Source organism: Lepisma saccharinum, chromosome 9, assembly GCF_977018435.1.
Source record: "Lepisma saccharinum chromosome 9, izLepSacc3.1, whole genome shotgun sequence".
NCBI lineage: Eukaryota > Metazoa > Arthropoda > Insecta > Zygentoma > Lepismatidae > Lepisma > Lepisma saccharinum.
The window spans coordinates 70743357-70755489 of record NC_139237.1 but is presented as its reverse complement, the minus strand read 5'-3'; positions in this window follow the sequence as shown (position 1 = coordinate 70755489).

The following is a 12133-nucleotide window of genomic DNA, read 5'->3' as shown; positions in this document are numbered from 1 at the left end:
GAACAAGCTATGAAGATGTAATTGAATTCATTGTCACTCGCCCTCTTAGGGAGATCTCACACCGAAGCGACACGCAACACATGTCGCTTGGGAACGAGCCAATCAGCAGCAACGTTTCGCACCGTAGCGGCATGACAGGCAGCTCATGCCTACGCTCGTTTGGTGAAATTCTCAAGCGACACGTGTCGCCGGTCACTTGTCGTTCCGGTGTGTTTTCTCCCTCCATCACGATTAATGTATTTACATAATATCCAAAGTAAAATATTAATGAAACTAGAATTAAAAAATTTGCAAGATGTGGGTTCCATTATTATAACATAACATTACATATAGTATAATTGAATGTGCAGTGAATTATTTTTAAAATTTAAATATCTACCTTCAGCATAGTTGTCTTACCTCTTTATGAAATACATCGGTGTTCTCTAAATGTGAATGTATTGCCCAAGCGTGTTCTTTGTATAGACACAAATTGTATTTTTAAAATGCGTTGAAGTTAATGTGACTATAATTGACTATATTATATTCACTGATCGAGACGAAAACGAGAGAGCGTTTACATAACTTGGGACAAGAACAAGATTTAGAGTTTGAAAGGGGACCAGACTGTCTCACTTCCTTTCGCTGTAATTTCTATAGGGCCTCCCAAGGCACGTATCTAGAAATACACCGAACCAATTGTGTCAGGAATAATAATAATATGATGTTTAAGTTAAAATTATATTATTATCACATAAATAGGTAAAAAGATCGGATAACAGCACGTATTCATTATCTAGCTTACCTGTAGTTAAGATCGGCATAATTTGCATAAAAAACAAGTGCCCTGGCAAAGAAATTCATTTCAAATTGATGAAGAATTGAATATTTATTGAATAAAAGAGTATGTTAGATCCGGTTAGCGAAAAGTAAAGTTCCTGATTTATATTTTATGCATATTGTTATAAATAGTAGCGTGCAAGCATAAATCTTTGGTAATTGGTACTGTCCTTCCAATCTTTCTTCCAATAAGTTCAAAGAGTGGGCCTCCTCGATGTCGCAGTGGTATCGTCGTTGCCTTGTAATCAAGGGATCCTGGGTTGGATACCCGGTGGATGTAAGTAGTGGTTCGAATCTCACTTTAAACTGTAAGTCCAGTCCCGATTAGCCTTTCTGTGCAAAAAGTGGACTTAGAAACAACAAATCAATCAATAAGTTCAAAGGAAATTATAACCATCGATTATGTAATAAATGCTACACAAATATATTTTCATTATTTAATTTTTGCACTTGGTAAGTATTTCTTGGGGAGGGGTCCGGACCCCTCCCCAAATAAGTCCTTGAGTTTCCTCGATGAAATTAGTAGTAATTATCTCGCCTTGTATTCAAGGGGTCTCACGTTCGATCCCCGGTAGAACTACACAGTGGTCTGGATCCCACTTAATCCTGTAGCCCCAGTCCCGATTACCCTATTTAAGCATGTAATTGACTTAAAACTAACTTTAATTTTGCTATAATGTATGCAAGATTCAATTGGGACAGTCTCTGTATTAATGTATTTATCCTTTTGGATAATAGAAATAAGACAAATGGAACACAATGAAAAAACAGCCGGGTGAAGGAAATCAACTTTGGATTTTCCGAAATGGTCGGAGCACGGTCAAAAGCCGCCCCCAAGGGAAAAGACAATACCAAGGGTAGAAGAAGAAGTAAGCGAAGCCACGCCCACGATTGTAAAACCTGGTGAGAGTCATCTATCGGCAGACGGCTGAACTTGTAGGACTTGAACATAACCCCGCCAGCCGATGGCCAGCCCCGCTATGGCTCGAATAAAGCCATTCTCAAAGCTGTTTGAAAATGCATATCAATGTTTGCAAATGGCGTATTGTCACAATGGGCCTCTCAAATTGAAAAATAAAAAAATCAGTTTACTCAGGAAGGATGCAAGAAAGCCTTGCAAGGTTAAATTTTTACAGTAACTTAGAATCGGGCTCTATACGCTGATTCAAAAACTGAGATATTTGACAGCTAATATCTTTTAAAATATGGAAGTGATAAAAAAATTGCAATATTCACTGTTAAGATTCATCCTTTCTAATCAATTCACCACAAAGCTCATTCAAATGTCTCAAATAGTTTTCGAGTAAAAGTGTTTTGAATGAAGGTCTGTTTTTCCGCTGTCCATGATATACAGTCTTAAGGTTCAATGGTGATTAGATTAAAGTTACGAAGGGGCGAAAACAAACACAAGCTGACACTCAAAATACAAACCCTCTTAAATTATTACTTTGACAGTGGTTCCAAGCGCCAGGGACTCGTTGCCTGAAAGAATCAAGTTTCCAGGGTGTGTTGCACAGGATAGAGGTTGACATTCACGCCATGCAATCCAAGTCATTATGAAAAATAGATGAATTATTACTGGCATGGTGATCAACTTCGATGAATTCCTTGTGTCCTAAATCATTTTGTTACCTCAAAAAATATGTTCATGTAACCAACCATACGTGTATTGCTTCTCCCGCATTAGTAACATGACAGTTCAGAAAATGAATAGCAACTTAGCTAATAAACTCTTCAATTCTGAACAGATTTTTCGATCTTACTTGTTTGTGAGTGATATTCTGTCAAAATAGCCTTTCATTAACCTAGGAATACTTCATGGACAATGAACAAAGAATTTGATATCCGTGAGTGTTTTAAATCATTCCTATTAAGACGTTCATTTTAATCCAAACATTCAGTGGCGGCGATTAGTAGTGTTGCCCACGGGACGAGACGGGACAGGCTTTTAAAAATTCGAGACGAGACGAGATTGACCATGTGTCATAAGACAAACGAATATTTTCGAGACGAGACAGCATTTCCACGAGACGAGACAGGCCAAAGTCTCGTCTTGTGGGCAACACTAGCGATTAGGAGGAGCGGGAAGTGGGAAATGCAGTTCCCTCATCACATTTGCCACTTTTTGCCCCGGCACTATGGCCTCTTTATGCTACGCATTTTCTACCAAGAAAAAGTATATTGTCCCTGCCCCTCAAATGTTGGCACCCAATCGCATGGCCTTTTCAGGAAAAGATTTCGGGGGGGGGGTTCACTCATAATTGTTCCCATGCGCATCGCAAGAAATTTGAATAATAGAAATAATAACAATAATAATTATTAATTAATAATAATTAAAATTTCATTATAAATAACTAATTGATACAAACGTATTATTATTATTATTATTATTATTATTATTATTATTACTGTCCTTATATCCTTGAGGAGACTTTTCTACTCTATCCATCAGAAGTGTGAATATGCAGCACAAATGTTTTTATTATCATTTTTACGTTTCATGCAGTGTGTACTGAGATGCACAGTTATTATATTTTGTTATTAAGTTTTAGGTACCTCAAGAAAAAGCTTTAAAAGTAAGAGAAATTTTAGTCATAAAGTTCACATAAAACTTAATTTTTGGATTTTTGAAAACTGTGGAACCAGTTATTCTTTGGATTAAATGGTAAAACATAACATGGTACCTGTATTGTAACCAAAATTTTTCGATCTAACATCATTTTTCTTTGGTTATTCTGTTCGAATACTAACTGGACATTATTTTCGTTATTAACAATAAAACTAACAAACGTTCTGCTATTTTGTAACTTGCAATAAACGATGTCAATTCGGGGCGAGGGGGTTCTATGGACCAGTTCGATCCCACTTTCCGACGCCCATATTGTTCCTATATTTACCAAACAACATTATATACAACCACTACACACTATACAAGTATGTCCTTTATAGGACCGCATATAGGTTAAATGTATGTACTATATCGACCGCTGGGTGAAGAGTAGTGAATGTAATGCGCTACGAAGCTGGATATCCTAGGTTTGAACTCTTATAAAGGGGTTTTTAAACCCTTATCGAACAGGGAATTTAAAAGTTGGGACGGGAATTTTGGGACAATCAAAAGGGAACTTTCAGTCTGATATAGGAACAGCACTGGAAAGAGGACAACAGAAGTGAAAATGAAGGGGTCACGGGTGAGCTGCGATTCTGAGAATTAAACCCGTTTCGCTCAAATTGAAGAATTCAAAATGTTTGAAAATTCTAGCTCGATCATTTCAGAATTGTCTCGCTGTTGTATTTTTGTGAAACTGCAAATATTTTTTTGAAAATGTGTCAAATTTTGGTTTCTAAACTTCCATTAATCCAATATGCCAGAAGTTTCGGGGGGGGTTTGAACCCTAAACCCCCCCCCCTCTAAATACAGCCATGCCCAATCGCAGCTACTACAAACATTCAGATAGATTTCTCAGGTGTACAAACTATGTAAGCTAAGAAAAGTGACCCCGAAGGAGTAAGAAAACTCTTTCAGTTAAAAACTCATACGATGACAATACTATGCTCAGGAGCATGCATTTAAATTACGAGAAACTTCACGATTATTTACCGTCACACTTTCTATCATTGTCGCCGAATACATAAAATCAAGTATGTACCTTGTACTTGCAACACAAGCTTAAACCTAATAAACATTTATTTCACTGTATTAACATGCATGAAAGAATGTGATTAGATGTATGGCTGCGCATGGGTAAACACTTCCTTGAAATAATTGTATCCATCAGAGACAAAGTGAAAGGAAATGGAACAAGATGCAACAATAGTTTAGAAAAGATAAAGAGAAAAACAAGAAAGGAAAGGGAAAATAAGTAAGAGGAAAATCGGGAGTGTAAGAGAGAGGGGGATACATACGTCTTACATACACATACATACTATATATGGTCTTACATTTATACTGCCCACCCTAATCTATCAATAAGGAGCTTCTGCCCACCCGGTCGAAAATTTCTGGCGCCGCCCCTGATTCTGAGCTCAGTTCTCGCGCGGATTAATATATAAAACCTGCTGCAAACTTAGCTTGACGCTTGGCTTAGTCCTACCACGGGGAAAAAACCCTCCAGTTGACGCGATGTATCTATGACGTGTCATTCTGTTTGTCCACGGTAGTGGTATGTCCTCCTATCATCCTTTTCCTTTGTTCACCATCCCAACAGTGGCTTATCCAATTTTTACCATCTCCTGGGTGTAAAGTCGTTTTTAGGGGAGAATATGGGTACATTTAGTGCCAAAATTTACAATGAATATGGCTTTCATGAAAATTGTTGGGGATTTTGGAAAAAAATAAGGGTGTGGATTAATCACTGCATTCCCATCGTCGCGATTAGGCCTAACCCAATAGCGTGCTGAAAAGTGATGTGCAATGTACAAAATCAAAATAGACCACATTAACGTGGTACTTAGGACTTGTAAATATTTTTTATTATTTTATCTTAAATATCTTATTGAATTTTGAAGTAATTTAAATAAATAAGTAACTTATACAAAACTGTGCCTTGACGTTGCACAACTTTTCTCGAATATGTTTCATTTTCCCTTTCTATTTAACTTGTATATTATTACGATCACGAACTTATATAAATGAATGACAATTCGTAAAGGTATGCGGATTTCAAAGTATTAACGTTGACCTCACATTTAGTCAAACTGAGTGTTTCGACTTCCATGAATTGCTTATGGAAACTTGAGTAGGGTGACCAGACATACTCTTTTAGAGGTTCATATACTCTATACTCATTTTAATTTGCAAAAATCCCCAAATATACTCTTTTCCTTGCTATTTTATTTCATTCATTATTTTACGCGTAAAAATGCGTTAAAATCCATAGAACGGAAAACGCATTGCAAGTGGTTGCAACGCCGCACCCTGTGTTGATATAGATGACGCGTTAACCGTAAGATCTGAGAGCACTGCCGCCACCAACGTGGGTGGGAATAAACAGCGGGCGAGTTGTTTTCGTCCAATCACACTCAACCTTCAGCCAATGGGCGCAGCTGTAATTCTGCTTGTCTACTCCACACTGGAGTATCAGTCACATGACTGTGGATATGCTGTTGCCGTACTTTGCAACTTCAATGTGGAGACCGTGGGAAGACGGAGGACAAGGTGGCGTACAGTTGATGTGGAAAGTAGATGTGTGGCAACACCGTGCGGTGAATGTATTGTTGCAGCTGCTGGGCGTGTTCAGTGGAGTTCAAAGTCAGCCGGTTGTTAACATATAAAAAAATATAGCTGTGCGTAAGATGCCCGGCGGGAGAAAATCTGGAAGATCTGGCATCGCTGCTCTCTGCCCCAACCTCTCCCCTCCGTTGCACAACCCCCGCGCTTGCGATATCAACAAGAATGGCATTCACATCAACAATCAGCTTTTCGACAAACCGCGCCGGAATGTTAAATTTTATATAGTCTAGTGTTTAGGAATCAGTTCGAAAGTGTCTGTTGTGAAGTAGTGACATTGAAGACTGTCTGTTACTAAGCCGCGCGTCAGGTCCACTTTGCAGCAACTTTTCGCACATGTAGATCCAAATGTGTGCGCAGAATATAGTTCCGTTGAGATGGGTTCTATTCCGACATAACTGCATACTTGCAAGGAAACAGTTAATACAATTGTAATATGTAGACAAAATAATATATACATTAGCAGATATGTACCTGATCGGTTGCAATCACTCAGCAGACGAACTTGGAACCGCAGATCGCCAACTAGGCTGTCGGCTGTCGGCTGTCGGTGAATGCAAGGCGGTGAATGAACACTTAAACTCAAGAGCGAGTCGAGGTGGACTTGAAGACGGTTGCAGTACGCGTGGAATCACCAATCCGTCGACACCAGTGTTGCAGACCGTACTATTTTAACCCTACGTTTATCGTGATTCATTGCTAATCGAGCTGCACAGCAACGAGAATGGCTGAATCGAGGTCTCCTGTTGAGCGCGCGGTTTCGCCTGAATGTTATTTTAGGCAGCATTCAAGAGGGAAAGCTCTCCAAAGTCAAGCCGAACAAGTTGTCTTAAATGTATATTCATCCTTAAGGCAACAATATCCGGATAAAACAGGAGAGGTGATGAGCATGACGTCGGTGTTGACAGGTGTCAGTGAACGTTCCATTTACGCGGCGAAGAGTGTTTTCTTGAAAACGGGTAATATGGAAACACCAGGCAAGAAGAGGCCCCTTGCTAAAGGAAATCGTTCAAAAATGGTGGTGTTGGATGATTTCTCCAAGCGACTTATTCGCCAGAAAGTACACGAGTTTTACCTTCGCAATGAACTTCCAACCTCAAAAAAACTGGCGCAGGCAATGAGAAGTGAGAGTATATTTACCGCCGATGAGCGCTCGAATTGTGTGTCGGGTGTTGAATGATTTGGGTTTTTAGTTTAGTAGGAGGAAGATCGTCTGTATTGCTGGAGAGGGAAGATATTGTTGTTTGGCGACACAAGTATCTTCGCGCTATAAAAAGGTACCGCCGCGAAAAAAAACAACAACAAAAAAACATTTATTATTTGGACGAGACAGGGTCAACGCGGGACACACTTTGAATAAAGCGTGGGAGGATACCACTGTGCGATACCCCCGCAAGGCTTTCGTTGAAGGGATGAGCACTGGATTAAAGCAGCCGACTGGGAAGGGGGGAGGGGGAGGCTTATTGTTACACACATTGGCAGCCACGAAGGCTTTGACGGAGACGCTTGTTTACTGTTCCGTGAATGAATGAACCAACTTTGAAACAAAGATAATATTTTGCTTGAATGAGGCCCCTTTTTAAAATTTACATGTGCTTTATTTTACTTCGCTTTTATGCCACTTTTTGGTTATTACGAAGATGGGGATGAGTAACGATATGATGAAATTGATGAATGGACACTCACACACATTCATGCCCAGGCCGGGATTCGAATTCAGGACCTCTGGCGTCGTAGCGCGTTTTAAAATTGAGAATAAAATTGATTAATGACATTTTTAACAAAAGAAATGTGTGTGCGTGCGGGCGCGCGGGCGTTCATGTGTATAGGATGCACGATCATTTATGAACATAACACAATGTTTTCAGTAGTCCTTATGTCGAAAACGAAGACACACACACAAAAAAATGGAGAATACCGGAACCTTTCTTCCTCGCAAAAAGTTATTTTTAACATTTTTTATTTGATTTATTTTGCTTAGCTTCTTTGATACTTTTGGCTAATCGCGAAGATGAGGATGAGTGATGATATGAAAAATTGATGAAGGAACACTCTCAAAGAACACCCGTGCTTGATGTATGAAATATCATTATCCTTGCTTAGCACCCCCCCCCCCCTTAATATTATCGCGCAAACAGTATCTTCTGGTATTGTAAGAAATCCGCGGCACAAGTGGCATAGTTTTGTGAGAAGTGCATGCCCTTCTCTAGCAAAAAATAAGTTTAATTTTGAATACAAAATTGTATTTTACGTAACATACTTGTCGTTAACTGGTACATTGTACGTTGGTAGTTCAATATATAAGTTTCCGTATGCTGTAAAGTATTTTAATTTTAAGTTACATTAGAAAACTATACATACATGTGTAGGAGGATCCTTCCTCACTTCTCCACATAATCACCATAGAGATTCAGGCATTTGTCCCACCGTTGCACCAATTTGTCCATACCCCTTGCAAGAAAATCAGGGCTCTGGCTATTGAGCACTATTCTCACATTCCGCTTCACTTCTTCATCTGTTTCGAAACGGTAACCTTGCAATTCAGACTTTAACACCGGAAAAAGATGGAAATCACTCGGCGCTAAATCGGGGCTGTATGGAGGATGGGACAGCCTTTCCCACCCGAATTCTTCAATTTTGAGATGTGTTTTGCACTACTGAGTGGGGGGCGAGCGTCATCGTCAAGAAGAATGACACCAGCTGACAGGAGACCTAGTCGCTTATGTCGAATTGCGTTTTTCAGTTTATCCAATGTTTGACAATAACGGTCAGCATTAATTGTTCTTCCTCGTTCCAAAAGCCCTTAAGCAGAACGCCCTTAGCATCCATGCTTCTGAACTCCTTATGACGCGAGCCCACGTTTTCCGAATAAGCATTTACTTTTCGCCCTTGGCGCATGCGCCTATACGTCTGATAACGAATCAATTGTTGTTCCTTGTAGACGAAGGATGACGCGTGTCAACCATGTACTTCTTTTTAACGGCATTGCTTTGTACAATATTTTATAGCACAGGGAAACTTATATATTGAACGTCCCTAGTATAACAACATCAATAACAAATCACGCTGTTTCTTGTGGTATATAAACTTCAAGTTTATATGTTTTATAAGGAACGGATGCTTGCAAATGGTGCAACAAACTTTTTAATAAATTTAATCTTTGTAAAACAAAAGCAATAACTCACCATAAATTCAAGGGACGTCTGTCGTTTACTTTCTTTCTTTTTGATCGCTCGATACAACCTAATTCTCCCCCGCACACGCCCCCTCATGTGTGGAAGATATTTCGCGATTAAACAATAACATATTTATTACACAGTTTATTCACAGAAAGTAATTTAAAAATTAAGAATTGTGTGGTTTAGGAGACTAAAGAAGTAGAAATACATTCAGCTTGACATGCATGTACGGGTTTTGATGTGTTGATGGGTTGGCAATACTGCCGATTCTCTCATTGTCTGCGATACGAAGAGCTCGGTGGTTTAGGTAAGACTGACATCGATGATTCTGAGCGCCGTACTCGCGCGGATTAATACATAAAACCTGCTGTGCAAACTTGACCTGACGCGCGGCTTAGTGGCTCTTGTTTGTGTGTGTTAACTTTATTTATAAGAAGACAATGTCGCGAGGAAAGTGTCAACCATAACCAAGCCTTTGAAGATACGTATCCCTGTATTAATAATGACATTAACAAAGCTTTCTGCTCTTAACAAAGCTTTCTGCTCAGTGTGCCAAAAATAATTCTCCATAAAAAACGAAGGTAAAAATGATATTGAACAAAAAAAATCGAAGTCACACACAGAACGTTCATCGGTGGGGGAATGGTCAGAAAATATTTTAAATGGTTTAAAAAATCACCCTTTGTTGTCATTTCTTGTGATGCTTCTAATAGAACAGCGACCAAACTTCTCCCTGTGTTAGTGCGGTACTGTGTAGTTGACACTGATATTCATATTAAAACATGTCTTTTTGAAAATTCATAGCTTACCCGATGAAACCTCTGAAACTGTGTCAAGTGTATTGATAGATACAGTAAGTCAATATGGTTCGGAAAATAAGGTTGTTGGATTTGTAGCAGACAATGCACCATTAAATTTTGGTAGCATAAAAAAGACATCAGGAAATAAAAATGTGCACAGAGAGTTGGAGTGCAGATTAGAAAAAAAATATTTTGCCTATTGGTTGTAGAGCTCATATTCTACATAATGCAATTTCTGTACCTTGTGCGAAAATAATACCCATAGATGTTGAGAAATTGGTTTTCAAAATATACAATCAATCATTTTAGTATTTTTACTGTGAGAACAGAAAATTTGAAAAATTTCTGTGAATTTATTGGGTGTCAATATGAGGGGCTTTTATACTACTCAAAGACAAGATTCCTCTCTTTACTTCCTCGTGTAAAAAAAATATATATACGTCAGTATGAAGCGTTAAAGGCCTATTTTTTGAGTGAGGAAAATGCCCCATTTGCTATAGTCAATTTTTTTACAAGATGATACAAGTGAACTGTGACTATATTTCCTGCATGCACAGCTACTCCTGTTTAATGATACTATTTTAAAAATTGAAAGGGGTGATATAACAGCAATTGAAGTTTCTGTTCAATATTTTCAACTCCTACAGAAATACAGGGACAGAATAGAACAGAACATTTTCCCATTCTCAGCAAAAAGTTTACTTATGAAACTTGTAAAAGAAGGGAGTATGAAGGAATATGCATACCTATCTGTTTGAAATAGGTTTTATTGTGAAGTGGTAAAACACTTAGAAACATGGTCACTTCGTTTTTTTTTTAAGATGTCAACAAACTGAGGTATTTACTCCTTGACTCAAGAATTTCCTATGAACAATTTCAAGAGTTATTTTCATATTTCCATCAACAAGCAAAACATATTTCAAATTCATTGGAATTTAATGGTAATGATATTTTTGACACTTACTGTGCAATTTCAAAAGTCGTTGATAAACATCTTGAAGATTGGGAGGAAAGGAAAGAAACAATGATGGGTAAGTGGAGGCCAGTGTACAAAGATTTAGTACAGGCTAGGTCAAATTTCAAAGTGACTGTGCCTCTTATTAAATTCTTGTTTACTCTGCCTGGTACAAATATGGTTTGTGAAAGACTCTTCAGTGTTATTAAAACTTATTGGCGAGAGGAAAACGTACACTCCTGGTGTCAACACTCGAACAAGTACTACTGACAGCGAAATTCAATGTGGACATGACCTGTGAAGACTTTGGACTGGCAATAAAGAACGATTTAAACATACTCAAGAAAGCAAAATCATCCCAGAAGTATGAATGATGGTGCCCATTGGTGAGGAAGTATTTGCAATTAGCGAATTACATTATAGACCCATAAGTAATTTGAATCTTTAGAGTGTAGGCCTATTTTATAGGGGCTATAATAGAAGCAATAACAAATAGCCTTCCTTATTTTCGTTTTCTTTTTATGTTTTGTGCATGCGCAATTTGAACATACTCTTTTTGGTCAACAAATATCTGGTCACCCTAAACTTGAGGTTTTCACTATCAGTGAATACCCTATGATTTGGCGACTATTTTTATTGATTTATTTGTTTTGTAACACTCTGGACGACTGTATTTCCGTTTCTGAGCATCTGGCACATACAAACGTCCAAGTAGGAAATTAATAGGGCTATCTAATGGTAGATATGCTTGTAAAAAAAACTGGTGTCAAGTGTTAGAGGGTAAATTATACATCTCTATTTTCATTCTCCTTTCCCTCACCTAAGAGATTTTGAGGTTTGAATTTGAATTTGAATTTTCTTTTCTTCCGTTGACCCTTGATTAAAAGGGCATGGAAAACGTCAAGATACATAATGAAATAATAATTAGTTTAGTACATCATAACAAAAAAGAAGAAATATTGTGTAGTACATTACATCATTACACCAAAGTAAAAATTGAAAAATACACTTCATTGCACTACAATAAAAATAAAAACACATTATCATTGTTGCATGATTGAAATAAGAATACAATTGAAATATACATATTGTTTAGTACATTGGCCTTGTATTGTCTTGTTCCATGAATTCTCTGATACTGTAGAGAGCT